We start from the raw sequence: 18708 nt of genomic DNA on the forward strand, positions 1-18708 counted from the left end.
AATGCAAAGAGAGTGGCACAAAGGGAGAGGCAGATCCATATGGCCTATGTATTCCCATACATGTGTCAGCCCCACTTTCAAGAGCTGAAACGTTGCCCTTTCATAAAGCGAGCTTAATTATATTTAATAAACTTGAAGACTGTGTAAGGCAGAGCAGTGAAGAAGTCTCCTTCCCTTATGCCTTTAACGCCATAATTTTTCACAATTTGGTGTGGGAAGGAAGAATGTGCGGTATATAAGCTCCAGGTTTGATTACTGTAATGAGCTTTAAATGGGGTTGCATTTGAAGGCAGTTTGGAAACTGTATCTAATGCAGAAGGGCAAGTGGCCAGATTGATGGCTGAAAGCAGAAACCAGATCATGTAGCACCTATCCTGGCCTGGCTGCCTATACATTTTGAGACCCCAGTACTTGACAGAACACTTCTGCCACCATGACCCTGCTTACAACCTTAGGTCAACCCCTGAAGCCCACTTCCAGCTGCCTTTCCAAGGGTGGTTCAGAGAGTGGTGACAAAGGGCCTTTTCAGTAGTGGCCCCCTATATGTGAAAAGCTTTTCAGCACTTGGTAACGACATTCCTCTCCTCCCGAGCACCTGATGAGAAATGGAAGTTGCTTTCTGCCTGCCTTAGTTAATTATCCTTTTACTTTTTTACTTCTTATCCAGTAGCATGTTGTGACTATGGCATCATTTTATATTGTTGTCTTGTATGGTTTTTTTGTGTAATTTAATCTACTGCAAGATGCCTTGAGTCTTTTTTAGAAATAGGTGCCTACGAATTTTAATGAACTTCAACTGCAGCAAAACCGTATCTTCAGGAAGAGTGGCATACAGATGCGCAGAGTGAGCAGGAGCTCCAGGAAGCACCACCTGCGGCTCCCCCCCCTTAAGCTGCAATTGTCTAAAGAGAGCAAGGGCCAAGCCACCTGCTTTGCCTGCGCTTTGAGACATGCCGTCTTATAGCAAGTGAGAGAAGCAGATGTCACTCCACTTCACCCCCTCAAATGAATTCACATTTCCACCAGAAAAGATACCTAGGTGCACTATAAGAGGAACTTTCTTGACAATAGGTAGCATCCACAATTTCTACAGGAAAAATGTCATGTCTGTTGCTAAGAAGAATGAACAGTGGGACATTGGGGTTAGAGGCCAGGGTAATTGAAATTTGACCTGTGCAACCATTGGTGTAAATCGTGGCTCTTAAGGTTTACTGTAAGCACATATGGCCAAACTGAACAACCCGTTGGCGAGTAAATATTGGCAGAAACACATTTGTTGGCAGCTGGTTCAAATATGCATGTGCAAGCCAAACATACAGCCAAACAAGGAAGTGTCATTGCCATGCTACAAATAAACAAATAAAATGTGGGGGATATTTGACCCTTCGGATATTTATGAACTACGACTTCCATCATCCCTGGCTATTGGCCTTGCTAGCTAGGACAGATGGGAAATGTAGGTTATCAGCATCAGGAGAGCCAAAGGTACCTCACCCCTGAAATATATGAAAGAGCTTAAGAGACAACTGTTTCAGTTTTCTAGTGTGGAATGATACTGGCATGTTTATAGATCCCCCTGTTCCTTTCTTCCATCCCAGGTGGACAGTCTCCTGGGAAAACAGAATCCCCTCCACAATGAAACACAGGGATGCATCTGGACAATAAGTTAGATTAAATTAGTTCCCCCTGTATCAGTTGGGTTTCAAGTTAACAAGCAAATCAGGGCTAAGTGAAGCCTGAATGATAACAGTGAGAACTAAGTTAAACTAACTAGGAGCACAGGAAGGAACATTGGCAAGCTGCCTTATACTGAATTAGACGATTTGTCTATCTAGCTCAGTATTGTCTGCACTGTTTGGCAGCAGCTGTCCAGGATTTCAGACTGTGCTCTCACCCAGCCTTACCTAGAGATGCCAGGGATTGAATTTAGGACCTTCTGTAGACAAAGCACATGCTCTACCACTGAGCTATGGCTCTTCCCCATAAACATCATCTAAAACTGAGCCTGGATCTAGTCCCAAGTTTCCATTTTGGCTTTCAAGTTATGCACTTCTGGATCCAAACCCAAGCTACGTTTTTAGATTAGAAGCATTTACATGTAATAGTAGAGTCAACAGCAATAGTTCATTTTACAAAAATAAATAAATCACAAACTGCTTAATATAACCAGTTTCCAAGCCATGTACAATTTCTAAAAAATTAAATATATCCAGTAAAGTAAAAGATAACACAGGGTGATATTCAATGTTAGTCACACTTATAGAGTAGACCCATTGGGCCAGCCTTGTTGGCAGAAGACCCACACAGACTTTTTGCTTTTGCCAGCGGAGCTCCCCTACTTCCTCTTGTGCACACACATGCTTCCCCAAAAATAGGCTCTAGGGGATTCAGGAGAACCCCCAGAAGAATGCAAAGGGGAGGAATCATTTGGTTCGGCAAATTGAAAAGCTTGTGCAGACAGAATGATTGGAAGAGTGCAGTGTTGAATAGCACCCATCAAAATCAATGTACCTTAATTCTACAGCTTTCAATGGTCTGTTTTGAGTATCATTAAAGTTGGGTATCACCCATGCTTCACAACTCTGTATTGACCAACAAAACAATGCAAATATGAATAATTTCATTCATATTTATAATCTGAATTGTCATGTTCTCTGCTGCTGTCCTTGTCTGGGTCAGAGCATACTATTTTATATGTACATCAGGCTAACCCTGGGAAATGCTTGCTGCTGTCAAAAGAAACACTTCAATATATGAACAACTTCTCAAGGGATGCAAGTCAACAGACTTTGCATCCCTCCAAACTAAAACAATCGGCCTCTCAGGATTGTAGATATTAGCATCTAGAAGTAAATTTTCTCAAGTAGATACATTATTGGTCTGTGGGGAAGCTTTTAAAAGATAACTTAGGATGTTATTTTGAATTCGGAGTTTATATTATACCCTACCTTACTTTGGTGAGCAACAAAGCAAAAAAAAGTGTGAACCTCAAACTAAGTGACATATTAAAATACGGCGTCTTCTCAGGCATCTGTAAATATCAATGTCAGTCAACACTACCACTTTTCAATAAATATATTAAATTTGCAGTGCAAAATGAGGAGAAACAAACATTATATGATAACTATCCAAAGATCATAATCACCGTGGGTCAGCACAATATAAAAGCCTTTTAAAAAATAGCTAAAAAGGCCGTTTTGTAAATTATCAGACTTACCAAAGCCAAATACACATGTATGTACACACCCACCCACACCCACCCCTTGTACTAAAGACTGGTAACCCTGGACTGCCATTGCACACAATAAAACAAACCTGGTACATTTGCTTTTTAATAGTGATTTAGTACTGTGGATCTATTCCGCCCTTTTGAGCAAAATATTGAGGGTGAGCTTGATGGAGTGTAAGGTATCAATGGTTCCTTGTTGTGACGGCTATAAACTATGTCTGGTGTAGGAGGCAGTATGCCTCTGAATATCAGTTGCTCAAAATCACAAGAGTGGAGAGTGTTGTTCCACTTGGGTTGTGCTTGTGCCAGGTCCCACTGGCACCTGTTTGGCTTGTCGGGCATAGGATGTCAGGCTAGAGGGGCCTTGGGTCTTACCCAACAGGGCTCTTACGTTTTCATAAGACTGAGAATGAAAAGTGTGTGCTTGGGAGAAAGCTCTTGATTTCTCCTTCCCAGCTGTAAATCAGTGTTCTTGTTTTAATGTGGTGGCTTCTTCTGTTGCTGCATGGCTCCAGAGACGTACTTAGGCTCCCTTGGCAAGCAGCTGTATGGGTGCCTCTGAATCTGAGAGAGACCATGGACCAGAAACTTGGCTTTTCGTTGCCTTTTGCACTCCACCAGAAGTGTACCTAGACACTTCCTTCCCTCTGAGCTCTGCTGACACTGGGCTCACTCTTCTGATAGGGCTGGTGGCCTTCTAGGGAGGGGGCCCCACAGGGCTGCTGCGACAGCCCACACCAATGACTGGATTCCTTCACTGAGGCACCCAGAGAAATCTGTGCACCTCGCCTGGCCACCCAGGTAGCGGAGGGGCAGCCCCAGATGGGCGGGCTGGCTGGCTCCTAGACACTCTGAGCCAGGGCAGGAGTGACAATTTTTGCACACCCACCCACCCAGGCCTTGTCAGGAGCCAATTTGGTCCAACCCTATGTGTGCCCTTGCATGGTGCTACATTAAAAAAGCACTGAATTCTACCAGAGGATTGAAAGAAAGAATGAGGAACACACTGGGAGTGGGCCTGATTCCTTCTGGGTTGTATCCAGTGGTAGTTGTACTCCGTGTAGACCTACTGAAAAGACTAGATTAATTCAATTGATTTTCAATAGGTCTGCTGTGAGTAGAAACATAGTTGTATACTGGGTATAGTTGGATAGGACTGAACTGATCCATCAGAACTCCTCTTATGTTCTATATTATTGCTCCTGGAACTTCTCACCGTTTGGGGGAAGTGGGGGGGTGTGTGTGTGCGCGCGCACACACACACACACACACACACTATATATCCGTCCCAACCACAACAGTTCTGCATTTTTGTTTCCATAGTATTGGATAATCAAGCAGTTGAGTAACTATAGACTTGGATAACTCAACTAGTGCATTATAATAATTTTTTTGTCCCAGTATCTCCATGCTAATTAATCTTGTACCCTTTAACATTTCTTACTTTCCTCAGCTGCAAACTTTGTGTTTCTTTCTCAAAGATGAATTTCCTCCTACCCTTCCTTTCCTTCAACTTACTGCTGTCTCTCTGAGCTGCCATCATTCCTATTCCTCTCTCTCTCTCTTTCTCTTTCAGACATCAAATCTTTCTCCCCTGCCCTTATATTTCCCAAGGGTTCTCAGCAGGAAATGCAAGACAGCAGGCAGCTCCCAAATGTCCGACTGGGCATCAGCAGTTGTCTCTCTTGGTGCTGTTAGAATGCACAGCTTGTTCGCACACTATTGATGCAAGACAGTCTAGATTCTGAAGTAGTGTGTGTTTCGTGAGATAATTCCCAGCTTGGAAGCACAGTCTTGGTTGTGGAAAAACATTCTAAGAATTGCTGCCTTTAGGCCTCCAAGCCAGAATGGTTTGTTCCAAGATACTATCAAAATACTGATAGCGATGTAGCACCTTCTCTCTGCAGAAATTCCAGAAAATAAAAAGTACAAAACTAGGTGTTGCTAAAAAAAGAACAAAATTTCAGTCCTGCCCCCTCCCCAATCAAATCAGTTCTGTTGCAATGCATCCCCAAAGCTATTATTTATGGTTTGAATGTGTGCCAGTTACCTCAGCAATGAAGTAGGATAAAATGTCACAAGAACTAGGAAGTTGTGTTAACTGGAAAAGACAAAGTGGCAAAGAAATATAGAAAGTGCATATTGTTTGTTATTATGGCATGTATTTTTGTGCTTTTCTTGGTAAACTGTCCTGTGATCCTCAGATGAAGAATGGTATAAAGGTAAAGGTAAAGGGACCCCTGACCATTAGGTCCAGTCGTGACCGACTCTGGGGTTGCGGCGCTCATCTTGCTTTATTGGCCGAGGGAGCCAGCATACAGCTTCCGGGTCATGTGGCCAGCATGACAAAGCTGCTTCTGGAGAACCAGAGCAGCGCACGGAAATGCCGTTTACCTTCCCGCCGGAGCGGTTCCTATTTATCTACTTGCACTTTGACGTGCTTTCAGACTGCTAGGTTGGCAGGAGCTGGGACCGAGGGACGGGAGCTCACCACATCACGGGGATTTGAACTGCCAACCTTCTGATCGGCAAGCCCTAGGCTCTGTGGTTTAACCCACAGCACCACTCGCGTCCCAGGAAGAATAGTATAGAAACCTAATAGATAATAATAATCCTCCATAGATTTGGTCTCCAGCTCCCACCACCCCTGACCATTGATCATGCTGTCTGGAGCTGATGGAGATGGGAGTCCCAACATCTGGAGGACTGCATGTTCTCCAACCCTGCCTTAGGCAAACAAGACAGCTTTTGAACTGGGCTCCAGTCTTGGTCTTCTCAAAAGGTGCTGTCAGGAACAGGTCAGCAGTAACTCACATGGCTTCAGTGAAGTTAACTCTTTATTCAAAGAAACAAGACAGCTCAGGAGGCCAGACCTAGTGAGCACAAGCAACTCTTCCCAGTAGAACTTGCCCCTATGAGACACTTGTGAGGACTGAAGGTACCTGCCTTTCCACCACTTTCAAAGCCCCATCCTCCCCCAGTTCCTTCTCAAGCAATCTGAGGCTTCATCATCTTGCCTGCTTTTGCTCTGTACTCATCATAGCTCTTCGGGTTCTGGAAGACCACAGGGGAGAGGAGCTGGTCACAGCAAGAGGGGGAGACAGTTTGGCTTCCTCACCAGCCTAACACATCGCTGTTTCTTGGCCACCATTCCTCTCCAGCCTCCTCTTCTGCCTCTGGTTCTGGACTGCTCTCTGCCACAGGCTCTTCCTGCTCACTAAACCCCGTTACCTCTTCAGCTTCCAACAACTTCTCCCAGTCTTCTCCATCTTCTCCCTCTGACCACTCATTATCATCCCACCACTAATCCCCTGCCTCTGAGCCTCCTTCCCTTGGAGATTCCCACCACCCTTCTGCATCCAGACAATCCATGACAGGTGCTCAGAGTTCTCTGCTCTAGCCTCAAACCCCACAAAGGTAACAAAAAAATTAATTTCAATAAATGGCAACCCTATGTGACATTACTTACTATTTTGCCTCCAGCTTTACCCCTCCTTAGAAGCCACCCAGCAAGCTCAGGGTGTAATAATGCTTTCACTGATAACAAGAGAAAATTGACCCATTCCAGTCTTGAGGAAGTGACATCTCTGATCATGAAATGTGCTTTGGTTGGCTAGCGGTTGAATTATCTTTACAACCACTGCATAAGCATTTGCTGCCATTAAAATGGCCACCTATAGACACAGTTCTTCCATTCATTCTGTGACCATCGGGTGGATGGGCAAAGAGATAGCCAGTTTTGAGCATCCTTCACCTGCTAATTGCTCTCACTCCACAAGGTCTTGAAAGTAGGGAATAAGGTAATCCACTACTAAGCTGTTTCTCTTCATGGTAATATCTGTCACTGGGACAGGGAGAAAAAGGAGAAATTTCCTAAGCTTGATGTGTTAGGTCTGGCCATCAGTGGTTAAGAAGATAGTGTCCAGCACAAGCAGAGCTTTATTTTACCTAGCAGGAGCAAAGTTTGGACAATGCGGAGAAAGGTCTCTTTCCTGTCAGTGTTTTGTGGCCCTGGCTACTGGCTGAGGAGAAAGCTTTTCATTCTGAAATATGCTGCTGTTCCCACCGTCTGTAGAGACAGGAATATTAGCACTGTGAATTAATCAGAAATTCATCTCTCTCTAACTCTCTGGAAATAGAACAGAGCTTAGCAATTGTGTGCTCTACTTGTTCAGCAAGCACCACTGGAAGGAACAACCGTGGAACTGTTAGTGTGCTCTTAGCTATTGTGCTTGACACTCTCAGCATGATTCACTGCAGACAATATATACGACTATTCACAAGGGGAATGAACAGTAAATACTAGGCCCTGGATTTTTTTTTTAATAATAAAAAGTCTTGTCAGTTGTTTCCTGATTTGTATCCTTTATCCTCCTCGCTCTTGTGCAGTATAAGCTTCTCAAAGCTAATGCCCATAACACCACCCCCCACTGGTAGCAGCAGGCTGTTTTGCTGCTGTAGGGTTCACACTGCTATGATTTACAATGGCGGCCATTATTCTGAAAAGCTGTGCATTAACCTAGTGGCACAGGGTTGCTCAAACACCTTCCCTCTGGTTTTACTTTCCTCTGGGGAGCAGTAGCTATTACAGCAAAAGCTTTCTTGGTGGTAACAGCCAGGCTGAACTTGGCAAGAGGTACAGCTAAGAAGCAACTTGAAATATGAGCTATATCCACATAACCAAATTATATTGTTTTGAAGAGTGTTAGTGGTTCCCCACCCCCCAGTGGTGGTACTTTGATCCTGTGTAGAAAGAAGGTTGCCTTAAGCACAGCCTCTGAATTTGTATTTTTGTCCTGTATCTTGAACGAAATATAACCACAGGGGAATGAACAAACAGGACATTTCTTGTTAATTCAAGATCTCATTGCCACCATCGGTTTAAACCCAGAGGGAATGAACAAATGACAATATTGTGCTGCAATTTGTTCTCAAAAAGTAAATTTATCAATAAAGCCAATGGAAGTAATTCAAACCCCTTGAACAAAAAGCTCTCCTTTCCCATTCTCATATGTTCTCCATACGTTTTTAAATTTTTTGAATTGTGGTACTAATTGTACATAAAACTACCAAGAAGCATAGAAATCCTTTGATACTTTATTCAATATAATATTACATGAAAACAGTCAACACCTGACAAACCATTACATCTTTCATAATACAGACAAATTTACACATTGAAAACAAACAATGTAACATTTACTTAACCATACTGCTTACTAAGCTGTCATTCTAAATTGTGTGGCTATATGTATGTATACATATTTAATATTAACATTGTTTGAGTACCAAACCCCTGTTAAAAAGAGCACTTTTGTGCCTTATATAAAGAGCCCCAGCAAGGGAAGAGTTTGAATATAGCACTGCAGAAGGGCAGTTTTCTGGGATTAGGGAATTTCTTAGTGCATCCTTTGTTTTTGCTTTTGAGAATATTGCAAGGCAACAACAAATATAATTACCTCCTCACCTTTATGTCAAGAGAGAAGGTTTAGTTATGGCCAATAACAGAACATCTATTTATATGGCATCTATATTCGGTGCCAGTCTGTACAGTCTAAATGCCATTTATCCTATTAGGTTATAAAAACAATAATGTTTTGTATGGAGCACACAGTTCGTAGTCCATTGTGCACACACATTAAAGATCACACTTAGGGTCTGTTGCCCTCACCACTGAGAGAGGTGAGGGTTTTTCCAAACCAGAATAAATAGGAAATGTCTATGTAAAGCTCTTCCAAATGTTGAAAGGAAGACTTGAACCCCAAAGTTTTCTAGCCATTGTGCATTAAAATTTCCACTGCTACTTAACCACTTTATTCTTAAGAGAACCCCAAAGGTACTGTATAGTCAAGTAATGCCTATACTACTCCACTGTTTAGGTGTTCTGCATGTTTGGTAGGGTTCCTCTGAGAAGAAAAATCAACATTACAGCAAACTCTTATTGTTGACTGCAAGCTGAAGCTCTTCACAGCTTCAGAACTGTGAGTCTCCTCTCCTCATTGGTAAGCCCACTAAAACAAGAAGGGGTGCAATTCAGGAGTACTGTAAGGAAAAGGAAAGCTGTCACATTTCTAATACCAATCACATAGGCCCAATCTGTTATCAAAACAGCACGGTTGTGGCTCTACCCACCTCTGGTCCTCTATTGCTAGTTCTCTGGCTATGCATTTGAAGCACAGAATCATGCGGAATAGTTGGATCCTGTAGGTAGACTTTACATCTACCCATGTGATAAAGCTCATTCAACTGTTACTGGAAAAGTACGGGATTCAATTATGGGAAAGCAACAACCTCCATTTCAGCAACATATGAATCAGCCCACAATTGTTATATACATGGGGAAATGAGAATAAGAATTGTTTCTTTTCAAGTAGCTGAAAGGAGGACTGGAACTGTATCAAGTTTTGGCTTTCGTTGCAATCTTGCAAAGCTCAGAGTGGCTTCATAACACAGGGGAAACAGTGCAAGGGACTTTGGAGTGCCCAGAGCGCAAGATTCCCATCTCCTGCTGCAGTCAAGGGCACAATGTTCAGATGCAGAGAAAGCTTGTGCAGCTGATGGTGGAGGTAGATGTAACATTTAAAAACCTGTGTTATGTAGTATTCAGAGCTCTCCAGGATTGCCTTTACACCTCCAGAATAGAGCTCTGGAAATTAGCGGTTTTGCCTGAGTGACCCTTAAGAGAATCATTAGAGGGATAAAATGGTGCAGAGGGAGTTATGAACAAAATTATCTAGCCTTGGGACTTGGCAGAAACAAATAGAACATTGGAATATATTTTGGGGTTGGCGTATGCTCTAAAAAGGGGAGGGCATGGTTTTATAATTACTACTCTCTTTGTTGAGGACTTGCATGAGTTAACTATACTGCACTGGATTTTTCTCTTGGCCAGCCTGATGATGTGGATACAGCAGATCATACTGCACAATTTCAGCCCATCACACCACCCTTATGTGTATTCCTCTTACACTGCAGTGACAATTACCTCCCCACCCCAATACAACTATAAAGTTCAAGCTGGTTTAAAATTTAGTTGCTTGAAGTACATGGAATTCTGTTGGAATCTCAGCACCTTGAACAAAAAAGTAACTTCTTTAAGAAGCTAAATATAGGGACTCTGCCAAAACTATTGTTCTCATGCATGCTTTTGGAATGATTTGTATGAAGGGATATCAGTGGAAAATAACACTGGAATTGAAAAGCCAGATTATAACAGGAATATCTAGGAATGACGTAGTATTCTGACCACAAATCCTTCTTGGGGAGTGTGTAGATATTCAGTTTTCACACAGTGTTTTTATGTATGTAATCCTCCCTGGGAAATCACTCCAAAAACATGTAATTGAAGTGATATGCGTGGAGTGGGGCTGACTCTCAGACTTTGATAGCTGATAACTAAATATTATAGGCCTATATGTTCAGTTGCATTAATAGCTATTTTAAATAGCGGAAGCACTGAAAGCATACATACGCACATTCACAAAACCTAAGCAGAAGTTCTGAGCTTTTGATTAATTGAGGACAGTAAGGTGCTAGGCATTTAAACCACAGATGAGAGCTCTTCAGTAGAATTCCTCTCTACATCAAACCATCAGATGCCTCAACAAGGAGTGTAATTGCCTCCCTCACTCCTTAAGCTGCCAAAGCAAGAGATTTACATCTAAAGATCTACCCTCATTTTCCTAATTGAACCTTTGTTACATTCTCAAAGATTCCTCACATTTTTGCAAGCACAGATACTTTTTTTTTAAAGAAACCCTCATCTTGAAACATCCAACTAAATATGACCTAACTTGGAAAAGAAGATTACGTACAAAAGGTTGAATATGAAACTCAAAGCAAGTCATAGTTAAGGCATCTGTGTTACGTTCAAAGTGTTCTATTATATTTTGTGATTATTTGTTTCCACAGATACAGAAACAAAGTTTGAGATATTTAGGGTTTGAGTTTTAGTAGCAGTATTTAGGAGGTGCATATTTTAATTATTGTATAACTACTGGAATCAATATCACAGAATAATATTTACCACTGTTGCCTTTTGCTAAAAACAACTCCTCTGCAAAATCAATAATTTGCCAACTCCAAACAATATCAAGACATCAGTTTACAAAATGAAAGTACAGAATGGGTCCTATATCCCTGTTTTCTCCTTTTTTTTCTAACATAGCATTAGATGCTACAATCGATGTGTTACAAAAATAGACGTGTTTTTAGGCAGCTGATTTACTAGAAAGGCAAATAAGCTTTCTTTGTTGGAATAAATGGATGAGAAATCCTCACTGTAAGCATGTCAAATTTATTTTTTTGGATTGCCCACTCCCCATCTCCTAGAATACAAGTGTTATTAATCATGTTAGGGATGGTGAATGGTAGGCAGAAACCGCTACAGCCCGCAAGATTCCCATAGGCTCCATCATCCATCCTCCCTCAAAACAAGAATAGAAATCCCTTCAATTCCCAATTACTTTAATCTTTAGAAATTTGAACGATTATTGGGAAAAATCCCATTTGAAGATGCAGTAACAGAGGCATTTTCCAATCGTATCTGAACATCTTATAAAAATAACTGGAAAGATGCTTTGGTTTGGAAGAACAAATATTTGGAGTTCGGATGACTATTAAAAACTAGGCTTTTTAATGGCTCATTCAGCAACTACAGATTCTATACCATAGTGCTTATCCTAATGTAAACTCATTTCCCCCCCCCCCTTCATCTTCTTTATTTTCCTTTTTAGAATATATTATGAACTAAGCTACAGGAAAAAGTAAATGTGGAACCCCAAAACCCCTTTATTCTAAATGGGTCTCAAATATTTGAAGTACTCGGTACTATATATATAGTGGAAGTCTGTTTTAATATCTGCCAAATTATGCAACATAGGCAGAGTAACCAAACTCAGGGTGACTAAGATGCACTTATTGCCATGGTTAAAGAAAGGAACGTGATGTCCTCTAGCAGTAATAAATGGGCATAGTTGTAAGATACTGATTGTGTTACAACCAACTTGGAAAGCTCTGCTTTAGCTTAAAGTATCCTTCTGACAATTTGCAAGATATGTGGAACATTTCGATGAACACACACACTGTGGCATGCCATGACTGGCTTTTATCTACAGACATTACTGAAGAAGTGTGAACACCAAATGTGTTGTCTTAATAAGACATTGCTGGTGAAAGCATAAATATCTTCACAAGGGTTTTGTGCTGCTGTGGAAAAACCAGATAAACTCAACACAAAAGGCTGGGGGGGAAAGAACATGCCATGTATCAGTAAGCAAAAAAGCTTAATCTTCACAGAGGTCTCTGAAATCACAAGGTATCAAAATGCGTGCAAGGTTTTAAATAAACTGAGAGGGAAGGGGAACAAGATCTTGCCAGCATTGTTTTTCTTGTGACTGAAATCCACCACTGAGAGAGAAAGGAAGCAGGGCCATGGTGTCTTCATAGTGTTGGCTCTCTTTTTAGGTTTTGGTTCTCCTCCAGTCTGGTGATCTTAGTTCCTATAAAAACCAACAGAAAGTACAATAAGGATCATGGCCAAGAACATAACAGTACAAAGTAACTTGTTATAATGCTTAAGTATCAGCAAACTGATTTTGGTTTAAGGTAATAGGGTTCCTTTTTTTCAAATATTAAGCTATTCTGAAGGAAAGGCTTGAACTGTAGGCACTCTTAAATGTTTTCCTTGAATGGTGTGTACTAAAATACATAGCTTGAGCAGATCCACAGCCACCCCTTCTTCCTAAAACAACGGAACTCAGGAGCAACTGGTTGTGCAACAGAAACTGGCTGTGTTGATCGCCAGTTGGCTGACTCTTCTGAAATTACAAAGACACATCCACCTCCCTGGCCTGTGAGCTTCCCTTAATCAGCTCTAGATATGGAGCCAGGTACGTGGGTCCACATTAGAGTGAGATGTGGGGGAGGAGAACAGAGTTCCATGAACAGTCTTGAAACTCACTCTATAATCTTGGGCAGACAATTTAGTCTTAAACCTTAACCTAACCTAACCTACAATTTAGTCTTAAACCTAACCTACATAGGATGGCTTGTTAGAATAAAAGAGATAATATCATGTAACTCTAGGAATGGTTGGATAATGAAATAAGATGGACGTTATAGAAGCTCTACAAGAATGAGGAATTTAAATAATAATTTAAAAAATTAATTAAGCTTGCACCTAATATGTAAAAAGGTATGCTGGGCCTTCAAAATTTGCTCTGAAGTGAAATTGCCCTGAATCCCAGACCCCAATTTGTGTATGTGGGTATGTGTCTGTGATGACTTAGTAATGGAGTTTAGATTGTACATGCTTTAGGCAAGCAGTAGGGAACTCAGGTATGGGGCTTGAATAGGTCTTTCAGACCTCTCTATCTGGCCACACCACCTTTTCAGCCACACCTCCCACTTGCCTTGGTTTGCATTCTAATAATTTTGGCTGGCTAGAATGTGTCCTAGGCTAATGGTTCACCCAGTTTTGCCACCACTGGCACATAGCTCCTGGAAGTTTGCCCGGAAGGCAATGAAGTCCTTGGGTTGGAAAAGGTTCTCCACTCTTGCTTTAGAGTACTATTTCCATGCACAGAAAATGCAGGGCACCTTATTAATGGGTTCTAGTGACTAATAACAGCTTCTGACAGAGATTCTGGGTGACGCCACTGTGGCGATCACACAGGGTCCCCGGACATTTAATGGTCTATTGATCCCTGTGCCACCACTGTGCTCGCTTCCCCGCTGCCACCAACCAGTTATCTCTGGTAAAACACTGAGTCCAGTCAGTTTTTAAAAGTGAACCAAAAAAACAAGTTTATTTTACAAGCATTAACAAGTTTATGGTTTCTCAGATAATATTCCTGTCAGTATCTTAACTTTAGTTTCTTTACTGGCCTATACCTTCCTAATACCTTCTGACTGATTATCTCAACTGTTTGACTGACTCCTCTTAACAAATTTTTTAGTGGGTGCTGTTGATGCCACCTTCAGTAGAATTAATTTATGCCTTATGAAGTACATAGAATTGAAATTGGAAGTGGGGAAGTGCTGTTTCTTAATCACTGTGGGTAAACTTCATCCTTTCAAACAAGCATTTGTTGATGCTAGTGTGCAGAACTAGCAGAAAATAGAGCTGGAGACTGATTGCCATATTTGCTCAAATCTAATGCTCACCTTTTTTGGCCAAATTACATTGTGAAAATTAAGATGCACATTAGATTTGATGGTGCATTATACTTGAGTAAATACGGTACTTTATTCTTATGGTGTCATTAAAAAAAAATCCAACATTTTGCTTTGCCAGAAGAGTGAGAAACCACTTGCCTGAGGGAGAGAATAAACCAATACAAAGTCTAGGGGACAAGACAATGGGTTTTACTCAGTGCATAAGTGTTATAGACACAATGTCTGTTCTTACATTATAGACCAGTCCTTGGTTTCATGGCAGTATTTTTAAAGCTATTTTAGAAAAGAATCCAGTTAATTTTTATTTTTTCTTCAGATCAGGAAAAATCAAAGTTTCTCTTAGAATCTTTGCAGATGGTGATATGGCCTCCGGTCACATCTTTGCTTATAACAGCAACTGCTGCAAAATCCAGTATTTGCTACCTCTGATTTCCCAAGAGCAAAGGAAGGCTTGCTTTCAGAGATCCTCAAAAATCCCTTTGACGTAGAACAACATACTGCCACAAAAATGCACTTTTAATTTTGAAACGCAAAAGATTGTGTGGGTAGGTTTGATTTCTTCACAGTGTATTTACAGAAAAAAATGAGCATGATTAGGATACAACTTAAGGGCTTAAGAATCAGTACAATCATGTTTTCATCTTGTCCACAAATCCTGTGCCATATAGAGCTGCTTCTCTCATAAATCAGAGAACCATTTCTGACTTGAACAAAGAAGCCAAATAATAACTTTAAAATACTGTTGCTGCTAGTCTGAGGAGAACAGAAGTGAGACAAAGCTTTGATTTAAAATATTAATTATAGTTCAAGGCATGGGGTAAGATATCACTATTTCCAGAATATTTGTCCCAATTAAAAAAAATACTTAGGGCATGCTAGCTTCTTTTTGCATACACACCATGACTTTTAAGGGCAGTCCATTTGGAGGTACATTCTGAGAAAAAGGATGGGGCAGGGCTCCCACAGTGTCTTAGCATGCTGAACACACTCACGGCTCAATGCACACAGCTGGCTTGATACCACTTTAGAATACTGGTTCCTCCAATCACATGGGTTGTTTTTTTAAAAGCGAAGCGATAGCGAAGAGGATGCCCTGTTTCTCTGCATGCAAAGTGCCGTTCCCAATTACTGGTAAATTCCATTGATAATATTAGGCAATAGATAACACCCCCTCGAATGCATTGAACAAGCACTCTTACCTTGCTTACATTTTTACTGAAATCATCTTTTGTGAATCAAGAATAAAAAGATTTTATGTTATTGACAAAACCATGTATATGGCAAACAAATTCATGCTAGTATTCTGCTACCCATGTTAATGAACTGGATCACCAATACCCATAATGCAACTTAATTCTGACCCACATGCCCTATGAACCAGATTTCTTTCTTTCTTTCTTTTTTTAAATTCAATTTTCTTAAAACCAACTGTCAGCATCATGTGATGGAAGAGATGAAAAATGAAAATGAGCAATCCTGCTGTGCAGGTGAGTGACCTGTGGGAGACAGCTCTGCCTGGTAGGATTTTTACACGTACCATCAGACACAGACCAATTGATTAGATCATCTTATTCTCGCCACCAACCAGGCTCAAGAGACTAATTAGAGAGAGTACTGCCTGCGCAGGCACCCCATTGACACCTAATTTGCTCAGCCAAAGCCTTTGGGGAGAATGTATTATCTCTGCAGCTGCACTTCATGCATTTCTGATTTGAGGCAGAAGCAAGAAGCACTTCATCACGCTTCTGAGCAAACTGAATGTAAGAAACTTTAAGTGCTAAATACAAGCAGACACAAATTAAACCTGGCCAGCCTCTCATAAATTCCCCTCCCCCTCCTGCTTATGCATATGCAACATGAATTATACCTACACCTAGATTATTCCTGTTTGTACATTTGTGTACATATATGCTTTGATACACAGCAGACTGCAAATGAATGCACTATAAACATATTGCCTTGGTTTCTCACATTTTTCTTGTTTCTGGATTTAAAAGTAAATGCTATTGTGCTCAGTAAGACAAGGAGTGTTAGCTCAACTTTGCAATTTTTCCTCAGGCCAGGATCATTGCAGGCAGCTGCCTATTAGCCAAGTTTTTCTTCGTAGCTGTAGTAACGTTAACAGTGAGGTTGAATTAATGGATGTATTAGCGATGGTAATACCCATTCTAGCTTGATTTATAGCTATAAGGAATCTGTTCCTGTGCTAAACCATGCGTGCATTTTATTGAGCTCCATTGTTTATTAGGAATTAATAGAAAGCTACTATGGACACATTTCAATTGGAGTTTAATTTTAAGCAAACGGGTTCGGGCTTACTTTTTTCCCATTCTTCCTATTCGTAAACTAAAATAGAGATAATTTGTAAGGCTCAGTTTTGTATAAAAAATATATACTGGGGAGAAAGTTACTAAGACTGATTATGATAGAGTTCCAGTGCGTAATAATTGAAGGAAGTGAATTATAGCTTTTCTTTTTCTTATTTTGCATGGGCACGTTTGGGAAAAATTGTGATCTCTTGACTTTCCAGTTAGTAGTTAGAAGTAGCACACTGCGGTAAGCTTATTTCCTGGGGAACTCTCTCTCTCTCCCTCCCTCCCTCCCTCCCTCCCTTTCTCTGTTAGAGGGAGGAGCTGGGAGAACCGTTGCAAAGAATATTCCCCCAGCAGCAGAGGCAAAAAAGAGGGGGGCCTATAAGGAAGAAGGAACAGCTATGTCAATTCCCAAATTGAGGTTGTATTAACTATTTAGCTATTTATTACATTTATATACTAACCTTTCCTTCCAAGGATCTCAGATAGACAGTTACACTGCTCTCTAACAGACAAATCTAGCTCTACACTGACTGATTGTGGCTCTGTTTCAGACAGATTTGTCCAGCCCCAGGAGACAGTAGTGATTGAACCTGGAACCTACTTAATGCAGAACATGTGCTCTATCACTGTGATATAATATTTTCCTAATGAAAACCCATTATTTCCAAGGAAATAGCAGTATAGCGTGGGTTGGGGCAAATGTTGTGCCCCCCTGGTGGACTGGGCAGCTGGGATGGAAGCACACGTGAAGTCCGCATGGAGGGTGAATGGAACCTGCCTCCAACAGGCTCCTCAGCCACTGCGTCCATCCACCTGCCCACTAAAAAGCGCTTGCTGCCACACCTCAGCTGCCAGGGCTTCATGCCTGTCATTGGGGCGCCTGATTGTGCCCCCTCAAAAATGTGTGCCTGAGGCCATGGCCCCACTGCCCCCCACTTACACCTCTGCTAGGAAAGCTGCTTAGCTTCAGAGCATGTTCTGAATCAAGGCACATTTCATTAACAGAGGAGAAATGAAAAGGTATAATAGATTCCTTCCTGGATATTTTCATATGCAGCCTTATATAAATGGCAATTAAAGTGGTTTTTGGGTTTTGTGTTCCACTAAGATTTTTTTAAACGGCCAGGGCATTGCAGACCTTTTCCTAGAAAAAAATGAGGAACTCTAGTTTTGAAATTACACGGGATATTTAGTTTGGAGAAATAGCTCAAAAGTTGCAGAGGTAATATATTTTAGAAGTAGGGGGAAAGTACTAAAATAAAAAGCAAACAATTATTACATTTTGACATGCTCTAGTTACTAAAAAGTGCCAAAAGATTGAGACACCAGCATGCATTTGATAAGTAAAATCCCTAAACTTTTACATGGACCTAGGCCTACTTTGCATAATCAATTATTTTCCACCTTAGTGCTGAATGTAATGCATTTCAGTGTATGCTTTACCTGTTGTTCTATTATTAAAATACCCAAGTGAATTACATGCACGGAAGCTTAAAGAAATAAAATCTATTAATCCTAGTTATTTACTCCTGCCTGCACTTGCCTCAATAATAAAAATGGTAATTATCAACAGGGCATTAATACAGTATTTCTTCAATAGTATGTGGCATTTTTTCAAATTTGGTCTATGCCTACATTTTCTTAATTACTCCTCCATGATTAGTACCTAGATTCTTCATGCTTCTCACAGAGGTTACGGTTGGGGATCTGCATCCTAACTGCATTTTTAGGGCTATTTATCATAGCTATGAACTTTTTTGTGCAACTGTGAGTGAAAAGAGGAAAAAAGTGACTGCTCAGTTGGGTGAAGTGGGTACAAACGCCTTTTGCACCTGTACCATCCACATCACAACCCCATAGCTCCAGGCAGGAGGAAGATAGGTCATTGAGCACAATTCAGATGGATCATTCTGAAAACCCATGTTTTCTCAAAAGTACTATATTATGAATGGCAAATATACGACGATGAAAAAACTTGGGTAGTTC

General features: G+C 41.0%; 1 protein-coding gene across 6 annotated transcripts in view; it reads right to left on the bottom strand.

Moving 5' to 3' along the window:
• Positions 1-8312: 8312 nt before the first annotated feature.
• The window catches only part of CDK14 (cyclin dependent kinase 14), a 223932-nt gene continuing 213536 nt past the window's right edge, over positions 8313-18708 (bottom strand). For all 6 annotated transcript variants that reach the window (XM_083578781.1, XM_083578782.1, XM_083578783.1 and 3 more), the window contains one exon: positions 8313-12729. The gene's annotated coding sequence lies outside the window, so the exon portion shown is untranslated. The remainder of the gene's footprint in view (positions 12730-18708) is intronic.

Source organism: Podarcis filfolensis (genome assembly GCF_964270895.1).
Source record: "Podarcis filfolensis genome assembly, chromosome: 12".
Taxonomy (NCBI): Eukaryota; Metazoa; Chordata; class Lepidosauria; order Squamata; family Lacertidae; genus Podarcis; species Podarcis filfolensis.